General features: G+C 37.7%; 1 pseudogene; it reads right to left on the bottom strand.

Moving 5' to 3' along the window:
- Positions 1-1,997: 1,997 nt before the first annotated feature.
- LOC137620620 (arylsulfatase B-like) overlaps positions 1,998-11,888 on the bottom strand; it is a 44,946-nt pseudogene continuing 35,055 nt past the window's right edge.

Below are 11,888 nucleotides of genomic sequence, written 5' to 3'. Positions count from 1 at the left end.
CAGTCTTTATCGGTCAACAAATGAATATATCTTTCTAAATGGTATGAGTAAGGTTCTTATACTTTCATTGTATATATATATATATATATATATATCTCTCTCTCTCTCTCTCTCTCTCTCTCTCTCTCTCTCTCTCTATATATATATATATATATATATATATATATATAAAATCGCCTACCACTCGCATGGCAGCTGACCGATCCCCGCCCGTGACCGTTAGTTTAAGCTATTTACTGTGGAGGGCACAGCTGCGGTTGGATGCAATAGCGGCGGGTTGGGTTTGCTCGGCTGACGTTCTAGTGAGTATCTATTCTGATGAGACTAAAACTGAAACCAGACACCTTTGTATTGCAATAGATGAAGACAAAATATGAATACAAAAATCAGAAGATTCGTAAAGAAATATCAAGGGTCTGAACAACGTAATCAAAACCTTAAGTTTGCAGGTAAAACGTTATGGATAAAAATAGGTATGAGGATATGTAAGGATAAAAAAAAATCATAGAACGTTTGCAGGAATTGAAGAGTTTGGGGGAAAAAATGACAGAAAATCAGGCGGAAGGAGTTTTTCAATGTTGATCTTAGTTACTCCATTAACAGCAACAACGAGTGAACATATATTTACAAAATCTATCCTTCACACTGCTAATTAATTTTATTCTTGTCGATACAGAACAATAACTCAATCAAATCTTGCCAATACGACGGAATCTCATAAATTCACTTAAATTTATCGATACGAACTGATAAAAACACATAAACGAACGCACGGATATAACGAAATAGTTTTAAAATATCTTAACGATATGCAATTAATCCACACAATCACAGACATCAAAATAAATTAACATAAATCCGAGGATATTATGTAATGCTGGAAGGTAAATACACCAGACAGTATTGCAACCAATCTAACTGCAAGAGAGAAATCAAAATTATTACTTGAACACACCATTTCAAGCCTTAATAATCAATAAATCGAACTTTTCAGTCTAGAAAAACTACTCTGTAGTCCTTAAGACTGAAGTACCTACTGGATTGATCAGCTTTCCAAGTTTATGGCAGTGCATATAACCTTCTAAATCTACTATATAGTAATGTTCAAATCTACAGTAATGTACAGTTCCGTACTTTGTAATTGTACTACTCTGTACTGTACTCTCTTACTAAAATAGTTGGTTTCAATGCAATTTTACTATACTACACCGTACCTCCTGTCTACTTACTGTAGTAACCACAATTCCTAAGAGTACTTCACTGTAATGGAGTTTCCAAGTCTACTAAATTTCAATCTACATTTCTGTACAGCTCTTTCCAAGTTCATCATCATCATCTCCTCCTACACCTATTGACGTAAAGGGCCTCAGTTAGATTTCGCCAGTCGTCCCTATCTTGAGCTTTTAATTCAATATTTCTCCATTCATCATCATCTGCTTCGCGCTTTATAGTCCCAAGCCATATAGGCCTGGGTCTTCCAATTCTTCTAGTCCCTTCTGTCTTTCCAAGTTCACAAGAGCATAATCTATTTTTCTGTATTGTACTTTACACGTCTACTAAAGTGTAATCTACTTTTCTGTACTGCACTTTTCAATCTACTAAACTCTGATCTACTTTTCTAGTCTACTATATTCTATACTACTTTTCTGTACTGTGCTTTTCAACTTTACTAAGCTGTAATCTACTTTCCAACTTTACTAAGCTGTAATCTACTTTTCTGTACTGTACTTTCCAACTTTACTAAGCTGTAATCTACTTTTATGTGCTGTACTTTCTAAGTTTACTGTAGTGAACAGTTTTAAGCTATACCAAGACCATGAAGACCTTGCAAAATAAACTTTTCTGTGCCTCAAACATAAAGTCTCAAGTACTCTTTTAGATTTTTTTTTAATTTGGTATAAAATAACAAACAAACTCACATGTGTAGGAACAGAAAACACATCGTGAAAATCACATAAATATAAATAAAGAAATTTATTTACTTTCTACAAAAAACTTTGGCAATATTGTACGTTCATATTCTTTATTAAATCCTTAAAAAAATATTTGATTGTCATTTTCTTAAAAATGTTATTTGCAAATGTCTTAATGAAATAATAATGGCAATGAAAGATATAATATAGACGAAACAATATGAAAACGTTAATAACATAGCACAAGATACGTTACTGAAAACGTTTACGACAATGATGTAAACAGATGTTAGATGCTGTAATATGTTTATGGCATGAAACATTATCGACTGATGATTATGGGGGTTTCTGTCAAAGGGTTATGGCATGAAATGCTTCATAAACATGAATTGAAGTAATGCAATACATATATGACATGGGACGTTCTAATAAAACTCTAAAAAAAGGGACAAGTACAGCTGATGAAACCCTTAATTAATATTAAAGCTGCATCACAAACTAATAAAAATAATGAAAACATGACGTGAAATGTGATCCGATACAAAAATATAAAACGTTGATCTTAGACTTTGGAAAGAAAGAGCACCAGTTCTCCAGTTCTTGATGTTCATATTTCCGTTATTGCTATCCCTTCCCGGTTTGCCCAGAATCGTCATTGAACTGCACTGCACCATCCGGGGGTCCAGACGTCGTCGAAGTACTTCGGGTGTCCCCGGGAGCTGCGCTTCTTCGCTTTGGGCGATTTGAATCGAAACAACTGGACGGCCAAGTAGGTCATGGTGTACTTCACCATGTCCAAGTTGTCGAGCGACAGGTCGGTGCTTTCGACAGGATCAGCTGAATGAGAGAAATAATAATCGTAAGAAGAAGAAGAAGAAGAAGAAGAAGAAGATGAAGAAGAAGAAGAAGAAAAATTCAAAGGGATGATATAGAGCAATGATAAGGAAAATATGAAATTCATTGAATCTATTTGATGATGATGATAACAGTATTAAAATTTGGAAGAAGGTTGACGTAATCAGATTGGACATGATAATAAGTATATCATAATATTCTTTTGAATCAATACAGATGCTGAATAGATTCAAACGCCTTAACATAAGGGTGAGGATAAGAATAATTCTAAATAGAAGAAGAGGAATGATTAAGTATAAAGTAGGCAGTACAGGGAAGGAAGCTGGAGACCTGCAAAAGGTGTGGAAGAGACAAAATGCACACTGAGCTAAAGAGAGCAGAGCCAAATCATCTGCATGGATGTCAGGTTTAGTACAAGCTTAAAATGGTATGAAAAATGGATATGTATTATGAGGTTAACGCGAAAGGTATACAATTTGTAGATTGAAAGCATTAAGATTTAAACATAGATAGTACATTGGTGGACGAGGTATGGGGCTGATATATCACGGTGGTGTGACTCCACTCAAGTTATAACCAGAGATGCCCAGGCAATAACTACAGATGACTCACTAGCTAGCTAGACCCATGGCCTTCTAAAATCCCAATACCCTACCTCATGTTAGGCTACCATGTTAACTAACCACCTTTAATAAAGCAGAATCTCTTACATGAAACAAATAAACACAGTTAAGAAGACATAAGTATGGTACTACAGCAAAACAAAATAGATAATTAAGTATATAAACATAAAGCAATTGAAACAGACCCATCTACACTGTTCAATGTATTCTATCTCACTGTCTTTGCGTAATATGGGGTTAGACGAGAAAGGAAATCTCTTGCTACTGCTACCGACCTTCCTGATATACTTTATATGTAGGTTTCCCTGCGTGCCATTTTCAGTGACCTTAAGACCTTACTTGTCAGTGTCTTCCTACTTCCATACCTACCATAATACTTTTACACTGCAAGTTCAAACCATTCCATTCACAATTCAGTAACAGTGGATATTACATTTTCAGAGTAATAGTTTCACTACATGACCAAACCATCCCTTTCCTATTTACTAAAAATGTTCAGAACAGTAATACATTTCAGAAATCAAGCTTACCTGTTATGTTATAGAGCCTGATCTGCGTTTGATCAGAAAGATATTGGTTGAGCGTTTTCAGGACGGTTTGACTCCACTCAATCTTAGCGTGGGGACCTGATCTTCCACCATCTTGTGAAGCCACTCTGCAGGTTCCATAACTCCTCATCTTTTGTATTAACAGGTTTCTTCTTTCGCTTTGGCGGACGCTTCCTCTTCTTCTTTTTCTTCTTATCCTTCTTCTTTTTCTTCTTATCCTTCTTCTTGTCTTTCCTCCTTTTCTTTTTCCTTTTCTTCTTGTCAATCTTATCTTTATTCCATTTATCTACGCTGTTATTTTCTTTACGTCTCATCGTTGGGGTTAACAGAGGTCTTTTCCCCCAGGCCTTTGTCCTTGGTCCTAACTCTGTCAGCATCTAAACTGATTCTATCATCACCAGTTCTGTTTCCTTTACTTATGTTTTTCAAATCCTTCGACTTACTGCCATAGAGGACAACGAACGGATCCAACAGACGGTTGGCACGCCTGAAATCAAGGTCAGAATGACTAGAATTAACCTCAGACCAACTGGAATTGAGACCTGAATAACTGGAATCCAGGTCGCTACCATAACTGGGACCTAGATCAGAGATGCTGGAATCTACGTCTTCATCAGAGAGATCACCAGCATCATCTGGTACATCTGTCACCTCTCCAGAGCCTGAGATCACAGAGTTGAACTCAACATCCGTGGTCGACTCAGAACAGTTCTTCGGTTCATCCATCACCTCCGACCAGGAGCTGTTGCCTCCGTCTTCCAGGGAAAGTGTGATCTCCTTCAGGCTGTACTTGACGGGCCGGTATGGAGCCCACAACTTTTTCCTACAGCTCCAACTGATAATTTGAATTCGTTGTACCTGGTCAGATAGAAAGAAAGAAAAAAATGTTACAATACAGTCATTTCACATCTGCTGCAGTCATAAAGAAATCATCTATTTCATCATCATCATCATTATTATTATTATTATTATTATTATTATTATTAGCTAAGCTACAACCCTAGTTGGAATAGCAAGATGCTATAACCCCAAGGGCTCCAACAGGGAAAATAGCCTAGTGAGGAAAGAAAATAAAGAAACAAATAATCGATATAAGAAGTAATGAAGTTAAAATTAAATATTCTAAGAACATTAACATTAAAACATTAGTAATGTAAATCCCGTTTTACGGATGGCACAGCGATTCTAATTAGAGAAAGGATTTACCGAATCAGCACTAGGCCTATGCTTGAGGGTACACTCTGGCACACTATTCTACCTTGTTTCTCTTCCTCTTGTTTTGTTAAAGTTTTCATACCTTGTTTCTCTTCCTCTTGTTTTGTTAAAGTTTTCATACCTTGTTTCTCTTCCTCTTGTTTTGTTAAAGTTTTCATACCTTGTTTCTCTTCCTCTTGTTTTGTTAAAGTTTTCATACCTTGTTTCTCTTCCTCTTGTTTTGTTAAAGTTTTCATACCTTGTTTCTCTTCCTCTTGTTTTGTTAAAGTTTTCATACCTTGTTTCTCTTCCTCTTGTTTTGTTAAGTTTTCATAGTTTATATAGGAGATATTTCTTTTAATGCTGTTCCTCTTCTTAAATATTTTACATTTCCTTGTTTCCTTTCCTCACTGGTTTATTTTCCCTGTTGGAGACCCTGGACTTATAGCATCCTGCTTTTCCAACTAGGGTTGTAGCTTAGCAAGTAATAATAATAATAATAATAATAATAATAATAATAATAATAATAATAATAATAATAATAATAATAATAATAATAGGATTCTAAGTTAATTAATGCTATAAAGATAAGATATGATTTTATTTCACTTAATCTGGTATCAAAGTAACTGAGGTAGGAGTTAAGATGAAAATGCTAAAATGCAGATGTCAAAAATGAAATCACTGCCCATAAAGAAACCCAAGACAAGTATTATTCATCAGGATATTATATAAAGGGATTTAAAACATAGGTTTTTGCTTGAGGATGAAATAATTAATGAAGAGCAGTATATAAATAATAATAATAATAATAATAATAATAATAATAATAATAATAATAATAATATAAAATCAATAAAGATCTATATTTCTATATTCGAACTGTAATATTAACATTGATAAATAACCTAAATATTCCGACATATATATATCAGAAAATTAATAACTCGAGACTTTCACCTGACAGCTGCTCTGAACTTATTTTTTGTGTCATCTATGTTATAAACGAGTCTGTCCCTAGGAGGTTCGCCATATCCCGCGATAGCATCCCATTGGTCGATGCTGTCTAGGTAAGGCGAAGCTGCCACTCCACCGGCTAGGCCCACCACTGTCCTGTACCAGTCGGTGACGTGGAACAACCTGTAATGGAGAGAAATACAAAAGATAATCGACTTACGATCATTCGGAGTTACAAACATAATTCCAACAGAAATCAGAAATCTCAGATATTGTTTCAAAAGTTCTGTATACTGTAAAGGTTTACATGTTTAAAGGCCACTCATGAATGCCAGAGGCAAGGGACAGTGACACTGCCCTATCGGGCTGGACAATGCCCTAGAGACTGACCATATATACACATGATTAGCACCCAAGCCCCCTTCCACCCAAGCAAGGACCAAGGAGAGCTAGGCAAAGGCTGCTGATGACTCAGCAGATAGACCTATAAGCTCCCCCAGACCCCCTATCCTTAGCTGACAAGTATGGTGTGGTTGCAGCAACCAAAAAACTAACGAGTTTAAGAGGGACTCGAATCCCAGTCTGGCAATCATGCAGGTGAAATGACAATGTGTCAGAATCACGAATTTTTTTATTTATAAAGAATCAGTAAAAGATTAAGAACTCACTGATTGGAGATTGTTCCAGGGTTGGGCAGCAGAGGCGAATGGACGAAGGCCGGACCTCGAGTGCCACCTTCCAGGAGGTTCGACTTGCCACCCTCTCAGAGGGTAGTTGCTGGCCCCCATCTTGATGGAGCCTCCGTTCTGTGGAGAAATAGATAAAGTATCTCTTAGTTCTCTATATAGATTTCACTCTACTGTATGGCACACTTTTAATTCACTGCTATGTGGGTTAAAGTCAGCTGCATTTACTCCTAAGGTAGATTGAATTCTATATAATTAATAAAGTTTATGAATGTGTTTGAATTTTTCAAATTTTTGATACACACACATACATACACACATATTTATGTACACACACACACACGCACATTATATATATATATATATATATATATACACACACACACACACATATATATATATATATATATATACACACACACACACACATATATATATATATATACACAAGTATGTATACATACATACAAATATATATATATATATATATATATATGTGTGTGTGTGTGTGTGTGTGTGTGTGTGTATACATTTGCATAAAATAGCTGGTAACTGGTATGAAGTACTTTTACCAAAATTAATATATTAATCCTTACTAGCCAAAGTACAACGCTAGTTAGGAAAACATAGAGGTTACAAGCCTAAGGACTCCAACAGGGAAATCCTCCCATCGAGGAAAAGAAATAAGGAAATAAATCGCGTAGAGAAAATGCTACTTCACACAAACAAACACACACACACAAACTCTTAATATTTATGTATATTATTAATCATTGGTACACATTAATTTCCTAAGAGTAACTACCACTGATAATGATCCTTACGTCAGTGGTGAAGATGATGACCGAATTGTCGTAGTGTCCTGTCTCCTTCAGAGCCGCCACGACGCGCCCTACGACGTCGTCCATAGCCATGACCATCCCTGAAAGGAGAGGGGAAGATGCATGAATTGGAGTTATGGAATTTGGGTCATATGGATGAAGGTTGGAGTTGGGGGAGGGGGGGGGGGCGTTCCCCGCTGATGTGAAAAAACAGAAAATCAAGTGGTTGAAATATATAAAGTAAAAGCTATACAAGTAAGGAAGTAGGAATGTAACTTGAATAAAAGGTTAAAAGGTGGGTGCAGCTAAAAGGTGGGTGCAGCTAAAAAGTGGGAGCAGCTAAAAATTGGGTGCAGCTAAAAGTGGGATCAGCTAAAAAGTGGGAGCAGCTAAAAATTGGGTGCAGCTAAAAAGTGGGAGCAGCTAAAAATTGGGTGCAGCTAAAAATTGGGTGCAGCTAAAAAGTGGCATCAGCTAAAAATTGGGGTGCAGCTAAAAGGTGGGTGCAGCTAAAAATTGGGTGCAGCTAAAAGGTGGGGGCAGCTAAATGATGGGTGCAGCTAATAATTGGGTGAAGCTAAAAGGTGGGTGCAGCTAAAAAACGGGGTGCAGCTAAAAGGTGGGTGCAGCTAAAAGGTGGGTGGAGCTAAAAGGTGGGTGCAGCTAAAAATTGGGTGCAGCTAAAAGGTGGGTGCAGCTAAAAATTGGGTGCAGCTAAAAATTGGGTGCAGCTAAAAGTTTGGGTGCAGCTAAAAATTGGGTGCAGCTAAAAAACGGGTGCAGCTAAAAGGTGGGTGGAGCTAAAAGGTGGGTGCAGCTAAAAGGTGGGAGCAGCTAAAAATTGGGTGCAGCTAAAAAGTGGGAGCAGCTAAAAATTGGGTGCAGCTAAAAGGTGGGTGCAGCTAAAAAAGTGGGTGCAGCTAAAAAGTGGGTGCAGCTAAAAAGTGGGTGAAGCTAAAAAAGTGGGTGCAGCTAAAAGGTGGGTGCAGCTAAAAGGTGGGTGCAGCTAAAAAAGTGAGTGCAGCTAAAAGGTGGGAGCAGCTAAAAGGTGGGTGCAGCTAAAAAAGTGGGTGCAGCTAAAAGGTGGGAGCAGCTAAAAGGTGGGTGCAGCTAAAAAGTGGGTGCAGCTAAAAAGTGGGTGCAGCTAAAAAGTGGGTGAAGCTAAAAAAGTGGGTGCAGCTAAAAAGTGGGTGCAGCTAAAAAGTGGGTGAAGCTAAAAAAGTGGGTGCTGGCTAAAAGGTGGGTGCAGCTAAAAGGTGGGTGCAGCTAAAAAAGTGGGTGCAGCTAAAAGGTGGGTGCAGCTAAAAAAGTGGGTGCAGCTAAAAGGTGGGAGCAGCTAAAAGGTGGGTGCAGCTAAAAAGTGGGTGCAGCTAAAAAGTGGGTGAAGCTAAAAAAAGTGGGTGCAGCTAAAAAGTGGGTGCAGCTAAAAAGTGGGAGCAGCTAAAAATTGGGTACAGCTAAAAGGTGGGTGCAGCTAAAAATTGGGTGCAACTAAAAATTGGGTGCAGCTAAAAGGTGGGAGCAGCTAAAAATTGGGTGCAGCTAAAAAGTGGGAGCAGCTAAAAATTGGGTGCAGCTAAAAGGTGGGAGCAGCTAAAAGGTGGGAGCAGCTAAAAGGTGGGTGCAGCTAAAAGGTGGGTGCAGCTAAAAAAGTGGGTGCAGCTAAAAAGTGGGTGCAGCTAAAAAGTGGGTGAAGCTAAAAAAGTGGGTGCAGCTAAAAAAGTGGGTGCAGCTAAAAGGTGGGTGCAGCTAAAAGGTGGGTGCAGCTAAAAAGTGGGAAGCAGCTAAAAATTGGGTACAGCTAAAAGGTGGGTGAAGCTAAAAGGTGGGTGCAGCTAAAAATTGGGTGCAGCTAAAAATTGGGTGCAGCTAAAAGGTGGGTGCAGCTAAAAATTGGGTGCAGCTAAAAATTGGGGTGCAGCTAAAAATTGGGTGCAGCTAAAAGGTGGGTGCAGCTAAAAATTGGGTGCAGCTAAAAATTGGGTGCAGCTAAAAGGTGGGTGCAGCTAAAAGGTGGGTGCAGCTAAAAATTGGGTGCGGCTAAAAAGTGGGTGCGGCTAAAAAGTGGGTGCGGCTAAAAAGTGGGTGCGGCTAAAAATTGGGTGCAGCAAAAAATAGGGTGCAGCAAATAATTGGGTGCAGCTAAAAGGTGGGAGCAGCTAAACGGTGGGTGCAGCTAAAAGGTGGGTGCAGCTAAAAGGTGGGGGAGCTAAAAGGTGGGGGAGCTAAAAATTGGGTGCAGCTAAAAGGTGGGGGCAGCTAAAAATTGGGTGCAGCTAAAAATTGGATGCAGCTAAAAATTGGGCCACAGCTAAAGGTGAGCGCAGCTAAAAATTGGGCACCGCTAAAAAATGGACGCAGCTAAAAGTGGGTGCACCTAAAAACCGGGCACAGCTAAAAAGAGGGTGCAGCTATAAATTCGGTGTAGATAAAATTTTTGATTACGGATAAAAATTGGGTGCAGCTATAAAGTGGGCGCAGCCAAAATGTGGATGCAGCTAAATAGTGGGTACATAAAAAACGTGTACAGCTAAAAAGTGGGTGCAAATTAAAAGTAGGCACAATTAAAAAGTGGGTGTAGCTAATTAGTGGATGCAGCTAAAAAAGTGTGTGCAACTAAAGTGTGTGCAACTAAAAAGTGTGTGCGATTAAAAAGTGGAGCAGCTAACAAGTGGGTGAAATTGGAGGCAGGAAGATCGCTGCATAGGCCTTTAATAATGCCTACAGTGCACTGCACGAGGTACACTGATAGCACTACATATATTACTGAGAGAGAAAATTAATAGGGATCCCTGAGAGGTGAAACATAATCTTTACTTGCTAAAGAAGGGAAAAACGGACACGAAAAGAACTACTTTAAATTATTATTATTATTATTATTATTATTATTATTATTATTATTATTATTATTAGCTAAGTTAAGAGTCCTAGTCGGAAAAGCAAGATGCTATAAGCCCAAGGCCTCCAACTGGGAAAAATAGCCCAGAGAGGAAAGGAAATAAGGAAATAAATAAAAGATACATAAGTAATGAAAAATTAAAATAAAACATTTTAAAAACATTAAAACAGATATTTGATACATAAACTATAAAAGGACTTATGTAAGCCAGTTCAACATAAAAACATTTGCTGCGAGTTTGAACTTTTACTTTTGAAGTACTACTGCTTCAACTACCCGATTAGGGAGGATCATTCCACAACTTGGTCATGCAAAGGTTGAACTTCAGATCAATCTCTGTCAAGACTCACCCAAGTAATTCCTTCGGTAGTAGTCGCCCACTTTACTGAAAACTCTCGAGTAATTTTTGGGAACCTGCAGTGGGCCGTGGACGCTCTGGAATGGCAAGTACAGGAACATGGGCGTTTTAGGATTCCGGGAACGAATCAGCTCCTCGGCTGCGGCTGCAAACACGTACTGCAAAGTAATGAAAGAACATGAAATTATGCATTACGTATTGCTAAGTAATGAGAGAACGTGAAAATTATGCATTACGTATTGCAAAGTACTGAGAGAACATGAAATTATGTATTACGTACTGCAAAGTAATGAGAGAACGAAATTATACAATAAGTATTGCAAAGTAATGAGAGAACATGAAATTATGCATTACGTATTGCTAAGTAATGAGAGAACGTGAAATTACGCATTACGTATTGCAAAGTACTGAGAGAACGTGAAATTATGTATTACCTACTGCAAAGTAATGAGAGAACGAAATTATACAATAAGTATTGCAAAGTAATGAGAGAACATGAAATTATGCACTTCGTAGTGCAAAGTAATGAGAGAACGAAATTATACAACATGTATTCCAAAGTAATGAGAGAACATGAAATTATGCACTTCATAGTGCAAAGTAATGAGAGAACGAAATTATGTATTACGTACTGCAAAGTAATGAGAGAACATGAAATTATGCACTTCATAGTGCAAAGTAATGAGAGGACGAAATTATGTATTACGTACTGCAAAGTAATGAGAGAACATGAAATTATGCACTACGTAGTGTAAAGTAATGAGAGAACGAAATTATACAATACGTATTCCAAAATAATGAGAGAACGAAATTATACAATACGTATTCCAAAATAATGAGAGAACGAAATTTTGCCATACATATTGCCAAGTAATGAGTACTAAATTATGCTATACGTATTGCAAAGTAATGAGAGAAAATTATATTATATATTACGTTTTATAACGTAATGAGAGAAGAGGATATTATGCATTACGTATTGCAAAGTAATGAGAGAACATGAAATTGCGCAATACGTATTGCAAAGTAATGAG

The sequence above is a fragment of the Palaemon carinicauda genome, chromosome 27 (assembly GCF_036898095.1).
Source record: "Palaemon carinicauda isolate YSFRI2023 chromosome 27, ASM3689809v2, whole genome shotgun sequence".
Classification (NCBI taxonomy): Eukaryota; Metazoa; Arthropoda; class Malacostraca; order Decapoda; family Palaemonidae; genus Palaemon; species Palaemon carinicauda.
This window is presented reverse-complemented; position numbering and strand designations above follow the sequence as displayed.